This window comes from Cricetulus griseus, chromosome 2 (assembly GCF_003668045.3).
Source record: "Cricetulus griseus strain 17A/GY chromosome 2, alternate assembly CriGri-PICRH-1.0, whole genome shotgun sequence".
Classification (NCBI taxonomy): domain Eukaryota; kingdom Metazoa; phylum Chordata; class Mammalia; order Rodentia; family Cricetidae; genus Cricetulus; species Cricetulus griseus.
This window is the reverse complement of record NC_048595.1, coordinates 283,399,256-283,420,443: the sequence shown is the minus strand read 5'-3', so window position 1 is coordinate 283,420,443 and position 21,188 is coordinate 283,399,256. Positions and strand designations below refer to the sequence as shown.

Below are 21,188 nucleotides of genomic sequence, written 5' to 3'. Positions count from 1 at the left end.
ATGCAAACCCAAGAGGATCATTACTGAAACCTATTACATTGAAAAATAATAACTATAAGCTTCCATGGTACCTTGCAAGTAAGCTGTTGGGATGCAAGCACTATTGTTTATGTGATGTTTATTAACATCTGGTCTTGAGAATTATAGGAAGGATTTTTCATAAAGTGCAAGATTTTCTTCTTTCTTGTCCTGCACTGCTATATTTGATTGATGGAGATTATATAGGACACAAGTTCTTAGGGTGCTTCCTGCTTTAATAGTAATAGATTTGAGGCTGTGTGTCTACCTGGTTATTCAACATAATACCTTAGAAGTAGGAATCTTAAATTTCAAGAGAATGTAGCTCTATCTAAAATGTCAAACACATCACAAGTAGGCGATTCCTACCCTTCCATCATTTACTCACTATACTAAATAAAATACATAAACATGAACAAAACATGGCTTTTTATTGATTCATAACAGCATTCTGGAGAGAAGGCATTATCATACATACATTCTTAAAAAAATTGGATGGCAATAGAATAGATCCAGCCCTATAGAGCACAAGATTAATTGAATATTTAATTGGACTGAAGCAAAATAGAGGTTAAGCAGGAAGATGTACCCTTTTCATCTGTCCGCCACCCGACTACTACCCATCACTCACCCACCACTCTTAGTAAAAACTACAGGGAGAGCTGGACAAACTGTCCATGAAGCTGAGGAATTCAACCAAAGAGACTGGCTAGGGTCAAAACCCATGAACAAAGTAACTTGATGAGTACGAGATGATCAGCCCCCAAAGAACATTCTGAAAAGAGTGTTAAGAGCTCTAGGTCCAAGTGCTGGAATGCAATAATGTGTTTTTTTATGGATTCAGTGAGCTTATCATGACATAAGCTGTTTGTGGTTGACTCAAGGAGAAGCCAACTTGGAAAGCCATGGCACAAGCATAAGTGGACTGGGAGAATCGCTGTGAGTGGGGTAGGATGACTGAAAGCATGAGTGAGTGACAGTGTTCACTGTCAGGACAATCTTATATATAGGCATGGGGGGCTATGAGAAGGGGGAGCTGAACATCTTTTCCAAAGATCAATTTCTATATATATAGCCACAGGGAAATTTTAAACTACAACTAAAACGACCATAACAGTTTTCTACATCATTATCTGGCAAAATTATCTGTTGAATTATCTGCTTTGGTTATGCAGATAATTTGAAGTTGCCTAAACCTCTTTCTTTTTAAAATCTATTTTTAAATGTTTTGAGACTATACTATAATTACATCATTTCATTCTTCCCTTTCTCCTCCCCCCCCCCGCAAGTTCCACCATATAGTTTTTGCTCTCATCGGCATTCATGGCCTCTTTGTTTTCATTTCTATTAATTTTTAATAAATTAATAATTTCCAGTGGATTGCACATTTGGGATTTCATTATCTAACCTTTCTTTTTAAAGTTACTGAAACGGGTCTCAGTGGATATCAATTACAACAATTTCTTCCATTTTCAGAATCCTTTGAAGTGAATGGAAATTGTAATTGCTTTGGACACAGATTTAGAGACACACTCAAGTTTCATAAATGGATTAATATTCATAGAGAAACCACAAACAACTCACAAAGGTCTGGCATATGAAGGTATTGCATAAAAGGAGGAGTCACATTTGCATAGACACTAAACTCCAACTAGAACAGCCCTGATTTTATCTTTGCTCTTCAATTTGTTGCTTTATTGTGGTAATATATAGCATATTTCTCATTTTAGTCATTTTGAAATGTTTAACTTATAACTGATGGAAAAAAATAGAAGTGGGACATACTAACAGCACACCACGTGATATTTCAACATACTGTAGACTATTTAAATCAGGCTAACCAATTACTTCCTCCTGTCCATATGATGAAAAAAGCCAAGATTTTTTTCTCCTATTTAAAATAAACAAGACTTTTTTAACATATTAGCAGCATACTGTGTGACATTTCAATATACTATATACTATTTAAATAAGGCTAACCAACTGTTTCCTCAAGTACTTACCCTTTTTATGTGATGAAAACATCCAAATATGTTCTATTTAAAATAAACAAGAATTTTTTAAACCTATAATCACCATAGTATATGATAGCACACTGGACTTTGTCACTCTACCTGCAAGTTTCCACCCATTCACCTTTCCCTTGCTCCCCGCTCTCCTCTGCTCCCCAGCCTTTTGTCAATAACATTCTACTCTCAGCTTCTAGGATCAACTTTAAAATTCTACATGTGAGTGATACAACATTCATGTCCTCCTATGCCTGGTCCATTTCATGTGTGTAATGAATTCTAGCTCTACTCATGTTGTCACATGTGACAAATTTTCATCATACATACATACATACACACCTATATATGTACATATATACATGATATGGTATGTATGTGTGTATATATGTATGCATTGCCCACCATGCTGTCTGCATCTAGTCTGTGGTCTGAACTCTCCTTGAAAACCCCACAAGGCTCTGACCCCTCAGTCTATCTGCCCACACTGCTAATAACTTCTCTAATAAGTCCTTATTCCACAGTTATCCATCTCAATGATTTCTTGAACAACTCTGTTGCCATCCTAAACCCAACAGATACTATTTAATTCTGTTTTTCCTGTGTTGATCTTCCATATGCCCATTGCTAAAAGTGGGCTATCATGTCCCCCTCCATTTATGTATTGGGGTTTACCTATCCTATTAAATTTACTAACATTTGCTTTATCTGGATATGCTAACAGTGAGTGTATATATAGTTGGAATTGGTACTTCCCCTTGCTGCATTGATACCTTCATTACTTAATAACACTCCTAGTCTCTTTTTTTACTGCTTTGGATTTTAACTCAATTTTGGCTGAAAACATGGCTACTCTTGCTTTTGCCTGGAATCCATTGCATGAAATACCTTATCCCATCTCTTTGCTTTGTCTGTATATTCTTAGAGGTGAGGTGATTTTATTTATGTAGCATATACTTGGTCTTGTTTTTAACCCAATATGTCACTTGTTTCACTTAGAGAACCCAATCCCTTGGTGTTCACTACCATTATCACTACATAAGGTCTTACTAATGCCATTTCAAAACATGGCTTCCAATTTTATTATAGTTCCTTTCTGTGGGTAAACTGATTTGCTTTAGCAAGGTATTTTGAGTCCTTGCTTAGTATCCTTTGTTCATGTATTATAGGTTTTTTTCTGAGTGGTTACTATAAGTAACCACTTGTTGCTAGTCATACAAAACATAGTGGATTGTAATAAGCTATTCTGAAATGCTTCCAACTTAAATCGATAATAAAATATGAAAACTGAGGATCAAAAGAAGTAACAACACTTTTTCTGTGTTCGCAAGTAACATTACATGCACAAATATATTATATTTATATGTACATAAAATAGACTGTATTTGTATGTATCTACAAATACATAATACCCATACAATAACAACTGGTGAAAAAAAGAGGCCATGAATGTGAAGGGGAGAGAGAAAGGATATAAGGGATGGCTTGGAGGGAAGAAAGAAATATTGTAATTAAAATATAATCTCAAAAATAAACAAAAAAATCTTTGGTGGTGGGCAGCATTTGCTCCAAACATAGTAAGCTAGATTCAGTTAGAAAACAAAATAAAAGAGCCGGGCAGAGGTGACCCACGCCTTTAATCCCAGAACTCTGGAGACAGAGGAAGGCAGATCTCTGTGAGATCAAGGCCAGCCTGGTCTACTAAGCTATACAGAGAAACCCTGTCTTGAAAAAGAAAAAAAGAAGAGAAAAAGTAAACAAAACAACAAAAGGAAACTCGCCCTCACATTTTCTTTACACTTAAAACTTTTATGTCATTTTATCTCTTAATATTTTAGCTATATCTTGGCCCATAAGTATAGTTAATTTTAGTTTCTTTGATTATAATCTTCATATTAAAGCTATGAATGATTTGTGCCTCTGTCTTACAATAAAGCATTCTTAGTTTGTGTGTAATATTTCCCTTGCCATAAATTTCTACTTTGTCATCACTAACAGATTTTTTTTTATTTTTTGCTTGTTTGTTTGTGTGTTTGTTTGTTTGTTTCAGAGTTGAGGACCAAATCTAGGGCCAAACCCAAGGCCTTGTGCTTGCTTGGCAAGCACTCGGTCACTGAGCTGAATTCCCAACCTCCTTACTAACACTTTTTTTTTTTAAGTGGTATTGTCTATATTGTGTTACGCAGTCGTTGTTACTTCCACAGAAGACTTTTTGTCACCCCAACTCTACCCATTACACATTAAGTCCTTGCTGCTAGATTTAGGGCCTGGTCCTCAAAGACACACTTGGTTAAGAGACAGGGCATCATGAGAGCAAGAGATATAGCCACGCTTCTCTGAAGCCCTGGTCCCTATCCTTCTGCAGGTACAGTGATAATGGGTTAAGGAATGCTTCTGTGTCTCTGTGGCAACAAGCAATCATGGTCTGACACCTAGGCCACATTGTTTTCTTTCTTATCTCCTGCCCCCAAGTCAAGCATTACTCACAGTAAGGCTGTTGTTATCTTACCCACTCCCACTCCTTTGAGAAACTTCTTAATGTGAAGAATTCCCTTTGTTCCCCGGCTCTTCCTTCCCTGGCTTGGACACTTCTTTGGTTGGATCTGGAATCAAGTCCTCACTACAGTGGCTGGCATCCTTTGTTTTGTTTTTCAGCTTTTTTTGAGACAGGGTTTGTCAGTGTAGCCCTAGCTGTCCTGGAACTAGTTCTTGTAGACCAAGCTGACTTCAAACTCACAGAGATCCACCTGCCTCTGCCTCCCAAGTGCAGGCATAGGCTCCAAAGCTACACAGAGAAACCCTGTCTCTAAAAACCAAAGAAGACAAAGAAGAAGAAGAAGAAGAAGAAGAAGAAGAAGAAGAAGAAGAAGAAGAAGAAGAAGAAGAAGAAGAAGAAGAAGAGCAGCAACAACAACAACAACAAGTAGACTGAGCAGGGGCATGCATCTCTCTTCCTGACTGTGGATAGAAAGTGACTGTCTGCCTTGGGCTTCTGAGCCATGACTTCACTTTCCTTCCTTAAGTTCCTTTTGTCAGAGGATTTTGTCACAGCAGTGAGAAAGATAACTGTCTTAGTTAGGGTTTCTATTGCTGTAAAGAGACACCATGACCACAGTCACTCTTAAAAAGGAAAAACATTTAATCAGGATGGATTACATCTTCAGAGATTTAGTCCATTATTATTGTGGTGCAACATGGTGGCATGCAGGCAGACATGGTACTAGAAAGTAACCGAGTGTACTATATCTTGGCTGTCAGACAACAGGAAGTGTTCTGACTCACTGGCCCTGGCTTGAGTATATATGAGACCTCAAAGTCTACCTCCACAATGTCACACTTCCTCCAATAAGGCCACACCTCCTAATAGTGCCACTCCATTTGGGGCTATTTTATTGCAAACCACCACAGTAACTAATACAGATGTTATCTGTTAATGAATTTGTAAGGCACAAACAAAAATATGTATCTAGCAGCTAGAGCTATGGCTCACCAGTTAGGAATACTGGCTGCTATTGCAGAAGACTTGGATTCTATTCCTAGCACCCACATGACAGCTCACAACCATCTGTAACTCCAGTTCCAGGGATCTGATGACTTTTCTGACCTCTTCAGACACCAGGAAAACAGACATATGTGCAGGAAAAACACCTATACACTTGAAATAGTAACTCTAAAAAATATTTTAAAATATATATATCTTCAAGCCTCTCTGTGTAGGTTTTTGTATTATTTTCTTGTGTTCAAAGTATAAAATTAGAATTTATTATGCAAGCCAACATAAGAATTTATATCACCCTTAAACATAGGCAATAGGATGCTAAAAATATGATATGTAGATGACCTGGTAATTAACCTATAATTTATGCACCCAATAATTAAACACACTAAACTCTGTACTCAGAATAGAGACTTATGGGGAATGTGTTTCTAATGCAGTAGTAATAAAAAGCTTGTGTAAATTATTTCCCATTAAAATATACATTCACTTGGTATTTAATTATTTCCTCCTGTGTCTAAGCATAGAGAACAAAATGAATGACAGCCTGACAAAATTACTTTTAGTTGTCCAATGGCTATGCAGCATTGATTTCTCATGTTATGAGCACATTCCATTAAAACTTGCATAGCTGAGGAGCAATGGGTGCATCCTGGTTTTAAAACAGGAACCATTAAAGACCAGAATTGCCAGATTATCGTAGAAGGTTTCCCCTTATCTGTTCCAGCATCCCCACCCACAAAATCACTCAGAAGCACTGATAAGGGGTTGCCGAGAACCTGACAAGTTCCTCATCAGGGATGGGAGGCAGGAGCAGCTGCCCCACTTCCAGCTTTAAAGAGATTTGATCCTGAAAAATGTAGACACAGAGGATGCTTTTCCAAACATTCTTCACAAGCAGGTTTGTGTGGCAAGGAGCAGTGGCTGGGAAGGGGATTCCTTAGCAGCCCTAACTTTGGAAAACAGGGGGCAGGGTTTCTTTTCTTGTTAAGATAATTATGAAAAACATGAAGGCTCCCTGCTGAGTTAAAAACCTCTGGTAGAGTAACATGTAAGAATGCCCTCCATTAAAAAAAAAAAAAAAAAAGAATGCCATTCATTATTCTCCAAGAATTATTAACAATATTCACCTCCATTTTCACAAAATGAAAATCGATAAAACATCACCCAAAAGACAGAAAATAGGTGGAAATAACTAAAATTTGGTAAACATTGTTTTTACTCTGGCCCAGACTACTTCTATTTATGCCAATGAGAAAATAGATCTTGAAAGTGTATAAATGTCATGATGCCACGGCAGCATGTGTACTCGTATTCAAAAGACAGCAAAACAAATAAACACAGACAGCAACTGTCATACTGAGAGTGGCCTCTGCTTTGCTCCTGTAGGACAGATGAGTGGCATCTGATTGTAAAGCACTTAACCCACAAAATGGGATGAATGAACTGAAAAGCCTTTTCATGATGCTTCGGAACATACCATTATATGTCCTAGAGAAGAGTGACATCTAACTGACCCCTGTGACACACACAGAAGGATGCATCACTCAGGGAAGCCTATATGCAACATTTTTTTTCTTTTAGAAGTAAATCGATCTTCAGTCCACGACCAGGAAACCAAGTAGGGCAATGCACAGCAGAGTCCTCCACTATTTTCTTGCCTCTGAATTGCAAAGACAGGTATTTCAATGACCCCAGGGGCTCTGCTCTCAGCTAAGCATGAGGGTTCCATGGAAATCTGAGGCAGTACAGACACACTTGCAGATACACTGTAAAAGCAAATCAGAAAGTAGTGAAATAAGAAAACAGCTCACTATGGAATACCTAAGCAGTTCTCTGTCAAAGAGCAAAGGACAGTATATTTAGCCAGCAGCACACTGTGTAGATTTCTCATCGTCTAAAAGTCAAAATGAAATAAACTAAATTTCAAAAACCCAAAATCAAAACTCAAGGGTTCCAAGCATTTGCTTCACTTGTAGTCTACCTAAAGTCTTGTCTTGGCAAATTGCATGGATGCTGCTAACCGAACACTAGTCGTGTGATTCTGTTGACTTACTGTTTGTAACACATGTAGTAATGACTGCAGTAAGTGCATCTTTCACTATATCCTACTTCCTGTTTTGTGTTGTAAATACTGCTAAAACGTCAAGACCCTAAATTGGGCTCAGTTCAGCTGGGCGTTAGTAGCATTTATGCTAAGCAGTCCTTATGAAGTGCTGGATAAACTCTTTCGGTATACCCACCCATCCCAAGTTATAACCAAATAAAACCCATCGTTCATGTGTGTACCTGAGATCTGAAATGTTTGCAGGGCTCAGTAGCAAAGATTCATCTCTCCTCCTCTGCAGGGCCTTGTCCTCCATTGAGGTAACTTGACATTTGCATTTGCTCTACCCCTGCAGCTCTAGCCTCATATCGTGGAAACCTTGAAGTAACTGAATTTCTCACAGGGATGTGATGGGAATGTACTTCTTTGTATGTTTATCTTATTGATTGTTGAATAAAATACTGTTTGGCCAATGGCAAGCAAGGACTAGGAGTCAAAGAGGATTCTGGGAAATGTAGTAGAGAAGTACTGATCCAGGCAGGAAGTGACATAGCAAGGAGACTCATATTTAAGCGAAGGAGAAACAGAAAGGGCTCCTCTTTTCCCCTCCGCTCCTGCTCCAGCTGCACGAAGTGATCCACCAGCAAGGAGGGACGCCAATAAGGCGTCCAATAAGATAAGTCTTATAAAATATATAGGTTTATGATAGTTAAGACTGAGCTAACAGATGAGAATCCTAGTCATTGGCCAAGCAGCTTTGAACCTAATACAAGTTTCTGTGTATTCATTTGGGCCCTAACTCAGGTGGGCGGCTGGCGTAAAGCTCACACATGGCGGTGGGGCTCAGGCAGCTTTTGGCGGAAAGATTTATTGTAACAGGGATGCTTCCAACTCTAAACAAGAAAAGAGGGATCTGCCACTCCTTCATAATGCTTCAGAAGCATTATGGTTGTCCACCCTTCCTGGCTAATTGAGTTAATAAACCAGTCCAGAGTCAAGGGGAAAGTAATTACAATACAATCTAGGGAAGACTATTCAGCTTTGGTCAACCATGAGAGTTGATGGACCCAACTGTCTTTATATTATCTATGTCTTGCCGAGATCTCTCTAACAATCCCATTAGAGAGTTTACTTTCAAATCCAGACCAGAAGCTGTGGGGAAAGCTAAGCTTCCTTCGGCAGGAATCCTTGTAGTTTGGAAAGAGCTCTTAGTATGTTCTTAAATTCTCTCAGAGACTCAACTACTAGAGCTGAGCCAAATGTTACCAACTAGGTGTAATTTTTCCATCTTGGAGGATAGTTATGTTATCAAGCTTCTGTATCCAAGTGGAAGAGGTATTCATTGATAACTTAGACAAGTCCTGAATGCATTGTGACATGGGCAGAAGATTCACACAGTCAGGATGCCTCTACTACACGTTTATGAAGAACATTCAGGCGTCATTCAGAAAATCCTCTGAAAAAGCCCCCAAGAAATAACCTGTGGGCTTGTCAATTATATCCTGGTGCAAGTCAAAACATCCAGTTCTCTGCTTTTTACATGTAGAATGGTCCTGGGGGACAGCAGAAATAGGAACTCCTCCGCTGAGAAGAATTTGAAGTGCCCATTCATTCCTGGATGTCTATAGTAAATATTTCCATTAAGCTGCATAAGGTTGCTGAAACATGAGTAGAGACAAGGAGAGTATGTCTGTTACTTGTCCCTGGTTTGTCCTGATACAACATGTACAGTTGTACAAGTGCAAATAATAATTCAGCAATCTAGTTAGGCAGGACCATCAAATCTGCAAACTTCTTACCAAAAAAATTTCAGGTCAGTCACCTGTTAGAAAGGTGTTGTCTAAAAGCAAAAGAAGCATGTAATTAACAGATGAGTGCAAAATGATTATTTGTCAAATATGATTTGAGTTGCTGTACAGGTGAGTGTTATAATGTTCTGTATTTTTTCAATGTACTACAGTGAACTTGTTACATGCAACACTAACACTGAAGCTCTGTGACTCTACCTGGAACTTCATTTATTGGAAGATGAACAGAAGGTTTCTGTTGACAAGGGAAAGGGTATAAGTACCACCAACCCTGTACACTGAGTGCCTCAATATGAACCCCAGTCTCCCACATTTGAACTCAACATCCCAAAGCACATTGACTAACTGAAAATGGAATTTTCCAAATAACTCCAACCCATGCAAACAATATCATCCTATAAAAATCAGTTAATAAAAAGATAACCAACAAGAACTATAACCTAACTTTTTTAATCTAGTGAAAACTTTACTTCAATAGATGTAGAAGTGTTCCTGCAAAAAAAAAAAATGTAGTCATAATTAATTCAAAACTCTTGGCCGGCAGGATCCATCTAAAGACAGAATTTAACAGTCGCTGAAGCAAAAATAATCACATCACACAATGAATAACAGGTGCATTCCTGCACTCTTGGTAATACAACAAAACAAGAAAAGAATGCTATAAGTGGTAAATATAAAATAAAACAGAAGCCGGGCATTGGTGGCGCATGCCTTTAATCCCAGCACTCAGGAGGCAGAGGCAGGTGGATCTCTGTGAGTTCGAGGCCAGCCTGGTCTCCAGAGTGAGTACCAGGATAGGCTCCAAAGCTACACAGAGAAACACTGTGTTTCTAGAAAAGCTCTTCTAGTCAGAAAGGGCTGAGAGAAGCACACGTGGCTAAGAGAGAGAGGCCAGGTCTGGAGTCCCCTCTGGTAGCCTCAGAAACCAGACATGATTAAACTATGCAATGCTACATAGAAAACCATCGTGGCTTTCCAGTCTCAAAATGACCCCCCCAAAATCTCATTTTATTATGTCCCTCATTCTAACAAATGGAACAAAGAATTTTTTTTAACACCCTAAGAAGTTGTTACATGGAAACCATGAATGAAGCCATAATGGTTAAGACAAATAATGAGAATTCGTGAGGAAAACAAGGTCATGGAGCAGATGAAAACTGCAAAACAACCTTGAGCATTAGAAATCAATTTGAGTTTTCACTAAAAGCGAATGAACAAGAAATGAAAAAAATCAGAACAAATCAATAGATAGCTGTGAAAAGATAGCAAAATGCAGAAAACAATATTTCATTTTAAAATGTTTAAATTAGAAAAATGAAAGGACCAGGGAGACTGTAAAAGTCACCAGAAGGAAACCGGGATAGGAAGGAAGAAATCCAACAGGAGGAAAATGAAGCAGAAGTAGGATTTGAGAATTCTGTGTGGCAGGCAGAAGGGTTACTCCCAACGATGTCTCCACCCCAATCCCTGAAACATGTGAAAATGTTGCCTTGAAAAGCACAGGGACTTTAGAGATGTAAGTACATGAAGGGGGTTCCATGAGGGTACTCAGTGTCCTGGGACATAAGACAACAGATGCAGAGGTCAAAGCTGCTGAGCAGGCCATAAGCCATGGAATGCAATCAGTCTCAAGATGCTAGAGGCAGGCCCAGCTGAAGGGAAGTAGGACGATAGAGACATCTATCTTGCCCTAACCACTTCCTGTACTCCTTTCCCCTACACCCTAGCCACTTCCTATACTCCTTTCCCCTTACTTCCTACTACCAGGAAATAAAAAAGCAGTCTCTACACATTGCCATCACCACAGTATTCTGTCCAAGCACATGGAACAAAGGGACCACAGAATAAACCTTCCAAAGCCATGAGCCCAAACAAATATTTCCTCCTTTTAGTTGTTCATTTTGAGGGACTGGAGAGATGGCTCAGTGGTTACGGGCCTTCTTCTGGCCTCTGCATGTATGTGGTACAGAGACAGATGCATGTAGACATGACACATACACATTTTCAAACAAAAAGGATACCTTAAAAGTTGTCTAAGTCTTCTGTCACAGTAATAAAGTCAAGCCATATGTATTAAACACAAAATAAAGCACTGCTTTAAAAGACTTTTATGGGAGGAAAATGTGAGCTAAATGTTATGTTCAATCAAAAAATTTCAAACAGAAAAGCACAGATAGTGCTAGTCTTCAAAGATTAGCTAGTCTTCAAAGACAATCTATCCTATGATCATTTTCCTGCAAACCTACAAAAAAATGAGCCCCATGCTTACAACTTTGCAGATATTTTAACCAATGTTTAACTAAATGGAAATGTTAAAAAATGGTAACAGCAACAAAAATAGTAGATAAATTTTATTATTTCAGTCATTGAAAAAGTACAAGATGAATAATGATAGAGACACACTTTTCACATGCAATTAAGAAGTACAGTAATATTACTTGAAGCCAAAAATAAAGAAGTTGAAGTTCAAGGCATGAAGTTTGTCTAAGACTTAAGAGTACATTTTAGACTAATAAATGAAGTAAATGGAATATACATAATTTATGATCTAAGGATTAACACTAAAACACTAGAGACTAATCTGTGATAGGAAGTCAATAGGTAGCATCTAACAAAAGAGGTAACTAAAAGTATTTTTAGGGTGGCATAAATTATTAGATCTAAATATCAAAGCTTCCTAAACATCAAAGAATACAAACAGGAAAGATTAAAAATTAAAAATACACAACCCAATGAATTTCACTAAAAATATTCAATATGGAGAATATGCTATAAAATAATATGATAAACATAAACTGGAAACAGCAATCATTGGGCAAATGTAAACCAGGTAAAAAATAATCCTTTCTGATTGTCCTTGTGAGGAGTGGAGGAAATGCAAATTAATTTGAAAGGAAAGAGTCTAAACTAAAGACTCTATTTAGGGGATGAAAGTTTTCCTCCCCAGGAGAAGGCACACAGTAGCTACTACAACTGTGGTCCAAGCATGGCCAGACTATGTTTAGTGCTGGCAGCAGAACTTGGCAGCATCCTCAGTGTGGTACTGATTTTGCAGAAATAGAAGATGTAAAAATTGGGGGAGATGGTCAAGGAAGCTTGCACACAGGTTCCACAAAGACACTAAAGCTGGGCAATGTGTGATTGGGTCAGATTCCTGGGGGCCATCATATGTGTTTGGGAAAGTGGAGTCTAATTTGCAGTGGAGACCTCAGGAGTCTGAAAATGCCTGGACCATGTAATAGCTGCCAACAAATGGAAAGCAGGAACAGAGGAGAACATAGGCCAAGAAAGAAGCCACATGGACTGGAGTTGGCAGGTCTAGAGGGAGAGGGCTTCCCAAGGCTATTGGAGCCCAGGTGATTACATCCAGAACTGTACGACCTGGTATTTGACTTACTGTGTTTCAGTTTTGATCCAATCTTCCCTTGCCATCCTTTTGTTCCTCACTATGTCATTTACATTGGAAGTACATTCATTTTTTAATATGAGTGGGGCTAACAATTAAGAGATTACCTTGCATCTCAGAAGAGACTTAGGATTTGGGACTTCTGAACACTGTTGGGACTGTGAAAGACTGAAGTAAAATAATCATTCACTGTGAAGATTTGTCACTCAGATTGGTTTAATAAAAAGCTACATAACCATCTGGAGGGCAGGTTGGAAAGAAGGCAGACCCTTTAGAAAACAGGTCCTGGCAGAGGTGTGTAGGTCTCTAGAGACCAGGCCATTTTAGGGGATGGGTCCGGGAAAGAGCGGCTAGGTCCTTGGAGATCAGGCCATTTTATATCACTCTTGGTGCCTCCTTTCTTGCACCTTCTCTGCCAAGGTGAAAGGACCCGCCATCAAGCATGCAGCCGTTGTGCCTTCCCACTATGATGAGTTGTGTCCTGTGAAACCTGAGTCAAAATTAACCTCTCCCTACAAGTTGTTTTTGGCCCCACCGACAAGTAACTCACTCAGTCACAAATCTGATGCCATGTCCTTAGATCTTGCTAAGTACACTTATTAATCAGATTGTTTGGTAGAGGCTGAGTCCTCAGATTTTGCTGTGTTTACAATTCTGTTACTTGAAATAACACATTATTCTTTCTTACTTTATGTCTGTAGTTTTTTCACCACTTTATACATTGAGTAGACATTTTAGTAGAATGTCAAGTAGCCCTGATAGAACTGACTTTCCCTACCTATCTTAGGAACCCTATCTTGGGAAGAAAATATTTATTATTTCCCTATTAAATATACATTATAACTTTGTAATGGAGTGTGTTTGCAAGCCAGTGGTGATCTCAAAGCTTTCTTCTTAGAGTTTTATGGCGATGGGCTTTTGTTGAACACATTCCCTAATTTATTTAGAAGGTCCTGTGTCTAGGCCAATGATGACGATGCATAAGGATCATCTTCCTAATTATCACCTTGCATCCGGGACATATTTGTTTTATGTGAAGTATGCCTTTGGGGCATTTATTGACTGGTTAGAGAATGTCAGGAATTTTTATCTCAATTTAAATAAGAAGTATTAGTCCATTTCTTTTTTAATAAAAGTGCCTTTAGGGAGATAGAAATGATGTCTTTGGAATCTTAATGAAATGAGCTAACAAGCTTGGAATTCAGTCCTTAAAGTCTATAAATTCTGGTAATTATGGGATTGTTTGGTTGTTTTCATTGAAGACTTAACAGAACTTTATAGGTATTAACCATTTTTAAATATGGTTTTGCTTTGCTGGGTTTTTTTGTACTACTTTGTCTCTCCCAGATTTCCTTCTAAACTGTGTCAGTCCTTTCCTTTTCTTCTTACTTATTTTTTCTATCTTTAAAAAAACAGATTATTTCACTGACTTCTGTGTTATTTTTATTTTCTAACTATTCTCCTGGGTTACTGTTTCTTCTGCATCAGGACCACTAAGTTTACAGAGGAAAGTGAAGAGACTGACAGAGCATAAGGAACGCTTGCAACTGAGGAGACTCACAGTGCCTAGAGCCTTGAGTACAAGGGCAGAGGCCAAAGCACAGCTGGAGTGACTCTAGAATCTGACAGTATCATTGAAGAATCACAATATCTGAAAAGAACAAAAGAGAAAAAATGCAGCAGTGAACTTAGGGGGTAGGACACAAGTCACTCAACATAAAAATAGAAGAAATAAAAGGTTTGAAGACATTGAACAGAAAATGAAAGAATTTTCTTTCAGTTTTACATACATAAAATTGGCTTCCCAAGAGAGTTGATCAGGGAAGAGGGAAGAATTTAAGACAAATACTAGTAGAAGTCCCACAGACGTGTGCTTGATTTTGGTAAACAACAATCCAGAGATATAGCACACTTAGTGAAAGTCAAGTAACATAAATTCTAAGAAACAACTATATAACCACATGGTGATCCACTGGATATAAACAAACAAACAAACAAAAAAACAATGAGAATGAAAGAAACTAGTAAGAAAAACAAGAAAAAGCTAGATCCACTTCATTCAAGATAATAATAAGGAAAATGTCATTCTTGACTTCACAGCATGAAGAAAGTATGTCATAAGACAATATACTGTTGGGGCTGTGTCTTAGTTATGGTTTCTATTGCTGTGAAGAGACACCATGACCATAGCAACTCTTTTTTTTTTCTTTTTTTTATTTGCGTTACAATCATGATTGTATTACATGACAATCCCAGTTCCCTTCTCCCTCCCCTCCTCCCCTACCACCCCCCCAACTAAAACCCTACCTATCGCATATCCTTTCTTCTAATCTATACCACAGCAACTCTTATAAAGAAAACATTTAACTGGGGCATCTGGCTTACAGTTTCAGAGGTTCAGTCCATTATCATTGGGGATCATGGTGGTGTGCAGACAGACATGGTGCTAGAAGAGTAGCTGAGAGTCCTACATCTTGCAGGCAACAGGAAGATGACTAAAACACTGGGCAGAATCCCGAGCATAGGAAACCTTAAAACCCACCCACACAGTGACACACTTCTGCTAACAAGATCATATCCACTCCAACTAACCACACCTTGCTATGAAATTATGGGGGACAATTACATTCAAACTATCACAGGCTGAGAGGTTGTTTTTTTTTAATCAAGTTATTTATTCTAAGAAAGATAATCTGCAAAATATGAAAATGAAATATAAGCACCTTCACATACATAAAGGTTGATAAAATTAGTTATTGGGATGCTATACTTCAAAAAAATAGGTCTTACTTTTAAGTTCTAGTATTTCTTCCGTTTCTTAGGGGAAAAAATGGTATTCAAAGACTGAATGTCTGGAACAGCAGTAAATATGCCAATGAATAGGAAGGCCAATGTCTGACTTATTTAAAGGACATCTGGCTATTTAAATCTAAAAGAAAAATCTGAATCATGAGGTTTATGACACATTCTAATAAAAATAGCTAAAAGTGGGGTGTAGGCAAAAAAATCTATTTCAATCTTATTCAGTTATATATGAGGTAATAGATGATAAGATTCATTTGTGATAAGCTGAAATCAGTTAAGAGCATACATTGCCATTCTTAAGGAATGCTCTGGAGGACATTAAGATATGTATAAACAAAAACCAACAGGGAGAAATAACAAAGCATAAGAGGCTAAATATCTGCCTCTGTAAAATGCAACAAAAATGGCAAAAAAAAAAAGTTATTAGAATCAGACTTTACATCAAAATCTCAAGGTCCGGAAGGCAAAGCTGTGAGCCTTCTGGCAGTTTAATTTACCCCTAATCCCATCCTCAACTACCCTGTGGTTACAATCTAGAATGCTCCTGCCCCATTCATGGGTAAAACATTTAATCTCCAGTGTGATCCTATTGGGAACCGGGTTGTAGTAAGAAGGGCCTTTAGGTTGTGAATGCTTTGTCATTATGGATGATGGGTGTTCCTGTGAAAGGGGCCTGTGGGAGAAGACTCACTGCTTGTCTGCCATGTAAACACAGGACATCATTCCCCTGTCTTTTGCCACATTCAAACATTAAAAGGATCCACAGATGCTGGGTGTGGTGGCCACACTTTAATCCTAGCAGAAGCAGGTGTATTTCTGTGAGTTAGAAGCCAACCTGGTCCATGTAGTAAGTCCCAGATATTGCAGTGTTTGTGTTCAAGGACTACTTACATGGAAACCTAACACTATGTTACAAAGTCTACATCTTCCCCTCACTTCATCTCATTGTTCAGGCGTTGGGTCATCTCCCATCCTCAAAACAAAAATGACTATAGCCTAAGATTCTGAAAGAGAAAGACTGTATTTACATAACTTTATTATAGCAGGTTGTTAGGATTATCCTACAGCTAGCTATTATTATAAAAGCTTCTTGCCTAATTTAAAGATTAAACTTCATCATATGCTATGAAAAAAATTGTAGTACATTTCAATTTCAGGATTCCTCATGGTTTCAGCATCCACAGTGACTCTTGCAATGTGTCCCTGGTAGTCAAAGATGGACTACTGGATTTGTTTGAAGCTATTCTCAGAATCACACAAATGCAAAGAAATCCACACTGAGACTAAAATGAAATGACAGAATAAAGATTGAGAGAGGGTCACAAAAGAACCCAGAGTAAAAGAAGCAGGTAAGAAAAAAAAAAGCAAACTAACCTGACAGCTACTGAAGAACAAATAATGATGATCCTGAAACATAAGAAACATCTTCAATTTCAGTTTCAGTAAAGAAATGCTCAGCAGTTAAGAGAGCTCTTGCAGAGGACCTGAGTTCAGTTTGCAGCACCTATGTTGGGTAGCCCGAAATCATCTTTATCTCCAATTCTAGAGAGTCTGACGCTTCTTCTGGCCTCCAGAGATAAACACACACAGAGAGAGAGAGAGAGAGAGAGAGAGAGAGAGAGAGAGAGAGAGAGAGAGAGAGAGAGAGAACTCTTTTGGAGACAGGATTTCTCTGTGTAGCCCCGAGTGTCCTAGAACTCACTCTCTAAACTAGGCTGGTCTTGAACTCAGAGATCCACCTGCCTCTGCCTCCTGGGTGCTGGGATTAAAGGTGTGCACCACCACTGCCCAGCCATTAAAAAACATTTTTAAATGTGTTCATATAAATCAGGGGATATTTACAAGATGATTTGTCTCTGGGATGGTCTTAGGAGTCTTAAACAAAAAATGAAAATTTTCCTTAACAGTGGAGTAGACAAATAGTATCGTTCTATTCATATTATGGAATAGTGAGCACCAGTTAAACTATAGCTTTTGTTTCCTTAAAACAGGACTAAGTCAAAAGAGCAAGAAGATGTACTGACCAATTCTTTCCTCGGTATGAACACAAAATGAATTGTTCAAAATGTTCTTCAGAAAAATAATATATGTGGCAGGCAATAATCCCATCTTCTCAGATGGCTACATGTGTATTTGAGAACTAGCCTACATGCAACATGTAACTCACAGGGCAGATGAGAATTTGGAGACAAGATGACCTTAAGGAACTGAGTTGAGGAGCTAGGCAGGTGGTCCTGGTCCAGTCACAAGGGTCCTTTACTCGGAGCCTGAGGAGGTGTCAGAGATGCCGTGCGGCTGGCTTCAAAGATGGACTATATGTGCCACAAGCCAAGGAGTGCAGGGGCCTCTGGGAAAAGAAAGAAACAAGCATAGTCTCTTCCACAGCCTCAGGAAGAAAATGAAATCCTCCTGATGCTTTTCATTTCAGCCCAGAGCCACCCATGCCTCACTCAAAATTTTTAGCACTGTAATATAGTATATTTGTATTGCTTTAAGCCCTGTGGCTTCTGATAATCTATTATGGTAGAAACAATATAAGTGTACTTAAAATATTTTTTTCAATGTCCATGAATGAATTAGCACAAAATCTAGAATCAGAAGATGTGCTGGGAAATATTTTAGTTCTCAAAAGGTAAAACATACCATTGAGCTCTTCACTGGTGTGCTTTACACTGTGGGTCTATGTCTATAAATGATGTGTTCTTTATGGTGCCGGGACTGGATGCAAGGCCTTGCAAATGCTAGGCAAAGCCTCTGCCTACTGAGTTATACATATCCCAGTTATAAAAAGAAAAAACTTTTTCAAGCGGCTGGAGAGATTCCTCCATTGGTGAAGTGTTTTCCAGACATGCATGAGGATCTGAGTTTGATCCCCAGGAGCCATATAAAATGCAGGATGAGGCGGTGTGTATTTGTGATCTCAATGCTGGGGAGAAAGAAATGGGTCTCAAAAATAAGGTAGACACCTCTGACCTGAACACACACACACACACACACACACACACACACACACACACACACACACACACACACACACACACCTTTAAAAAGCCAAAGCAGTAGACAAGGACATCTGCTGCAGAAGGAGCATGGATTTCAGGACAGGACATATAGGCATCAGATTTGGTTGTGGACAGACTCACTGGACCTATGATTAAAGAGTGTCAGGACAAGAGGAGGTTAGACAGACTGGAGAAAAGTGGCTTTCTATAACCTTTATCCTTTACAACAGTTTGGCTGTGTGACTGTCTAATGGCTGTATGTCTAGAATGGAACTTACCTATATTTGAACCAACTTGCTGGAGCCTCAGCTGAAGTGACAGCCCACTCAGGAAGGAGATTCCAGCCCCAAGACTGTATGGAAAAAGCCCCAGTGGCAGAAACTGTTGTAAGAGAAGCTTCTAGAATTTTTATAGCAGAAGCAGGATCTCAAGTACAAGGGACCTGTGTGGCATGCACTGCCTCCTGAAAAGCCCACAGTTTTGTCCCTGGTCCACCAGTACTGCTCCTCTGCTATACCCATGCAAATGCCAGCCCTTGGTGTCTGTCTCTAAGCACAAACAGCCAACAGAGAGCAGTGGCCACGACCAGTTAAGTAAAGACATATTTGCCCTTTTCTCCACATCTCTCTTCCCTGCTTACCTCTAACCCAGTAGGAGCTGAATCACAGCTAGGAGAGGTGGGGGAGGGAATGACAGATCTGTGTCCAGTCTTTATTCCAAGTCTCTTGAGCCAGAAGCTTGCACTACAACTGGGAAAAATAAATGTTTCAAAAAAATGATGAATTAGAAGTATAAACTTCAATCGCATTTAATAATGGGACGTGACCTGATAACTATGGAATCTTCCAAAGTTGTCATCAAGGAAAGGGGGAAACCTATTTGGCACAGGAAGCTATAAAACTGTAATTGGAAAAAAGAAAACTATGAAAATTTAGACTGATAAAATATTGCATACATATTTGTAGGCACATATCGAATGGTCACGTGATTCTATATAAGCAAAGAATGGAGTGTCCATGCTCCAAGACAGTAGAAGACAGAGCTTTCTACATCAAATGTTATATCTCAGACTCTTCATTCTTTAACCTTAGGCAATACACTACCATACTACATTCGCCTACAAAATGAATTCCTTTAAAGCACTGACTATTGGTTCAAGCTTTAAAAAGTGTTCATAAAGCAGGACCTTTTCATACGGTTGATGTGAAGAATAAGACAAATAACAAATACAAAGCCATCCTGTCTGACATGTGAACTTAAATAGCTAGGGCTCATGGACGGGCTGGAGAGATGGCTCGGTCAATTAAGGGATTACCATAGAAGTGAGAGGACCTGAATTTGACCCCCAGAACTCACATAAAAGTTGAGTGTAATGCCAGATGCTTGTAGGAGAAGGATCAATCATGGCAACTCAGTAGCCAGACAACCTAGCCGACTCAGTGTGCTACACAACTCCAGGCCAGCGAGAGAGCCTGTCTCAGAAAACAAACAAAAAGGGTAGACAGCACCTGAGGAATGGCACCTGAGGTTTTCTCTGTCTTCTACATGCATGCCCATATATGTGCACCTACAATACATGCATTCACATACACAAATGGGCGTCAGAATGCACACTATGCATACACACACACACACACACACACACACACACACACACACACACACACATTTCAATTATTAAGGGTCAGAAGCATTGCTGATGGAGATAGGGAACAACAAATGTAAAGAAAGCAAGAGACAGAAGCATGTTGACCTGCAGGGATGCCATGGGACGGGGAGAGGAAGTGTGCAAAGGTGTTAGCATGGCTGGGACATAAGTTTTTAAAGGGAAAGTAGGAACTAGAAAACCTTCATGCCCTACTTCAAATGCTATCATCAACAGAAAAAGTCTTAGGCTGCTTAGTTAACATCCAGCACAAACCTTTTGATCCTGGCCGCCTCCCCAAATCCAAATTCTACCATTCCACTTGGATCCTTCACAGCTTGAGTTTTCTGGAACTCATTTTTGAATCTCCATGCAATCCTTCTTATTTGAAGCCATCTTATTATTCTTCCTTCTAAAATGTAATTCAGCCACTATCATCACCATGAAGCCTTGTAATTTGTTGTTATTGTTATTACTCAACAATATATATATTGGGTCCTCTGTACACAGTACCAAACAAGATGTTGGGCTGCAAATTTGAGGAGTTCAGAAAGCAGAGACCCTGCTACAGAAGCAAAAATTCAACGAGAAAAGCTTCATTAAACAGACAATTACCAGGGTGGTATTATGACTGAGTTCAGAAAAGGGCACTGAGGGAGTTTTGGACTCCAAACCCTAATGTCAGGAGCTTTCCTCACACCCCAGATCCTCTTCTCATCCTGTGTTCCCAGTGCCTCCATTCATATTATTGGAAGGAAAAGAGAAGGAAGGTAAGTCAAAATGTATTTGACTCCCAGGATGTTCCATAATCTACAGTAAAGTACTCTACCTGAGCATAACCCCAGACGACATTATCATGGTTTGCTTCTCCATTCTTGTGATAAACACTGACTTTCTACTTAGGGTTTCTACTGCTATGATGAAGCACCATAACCAAAAGCAAGTTGGGGAGGAA

General features: G+C 39.0%; 1 long non-coding RNA gene across 1 annotated transcript in view; it reads right to left on the bottom strand.

The window, feature by feature from the left end:
* The window catches only part of LOC103161638, a 63,070-nt gene extending 46,693 nt beyond the window's left edge, over positions 1-16,377 (bottom strand). Inside the window, exon 1 of the long non-coding RNA XR_003482359.2 lies at positions 15,167-16,377. This is a non-coding gene — a long non-coding RNA (uncharacterized LOC103161638). The remainder of the gene's footprint in view (positions 1-15,166) is intronic.
* Positions 16,378-21,188: the final 4,811 nt, after the last annotated feature.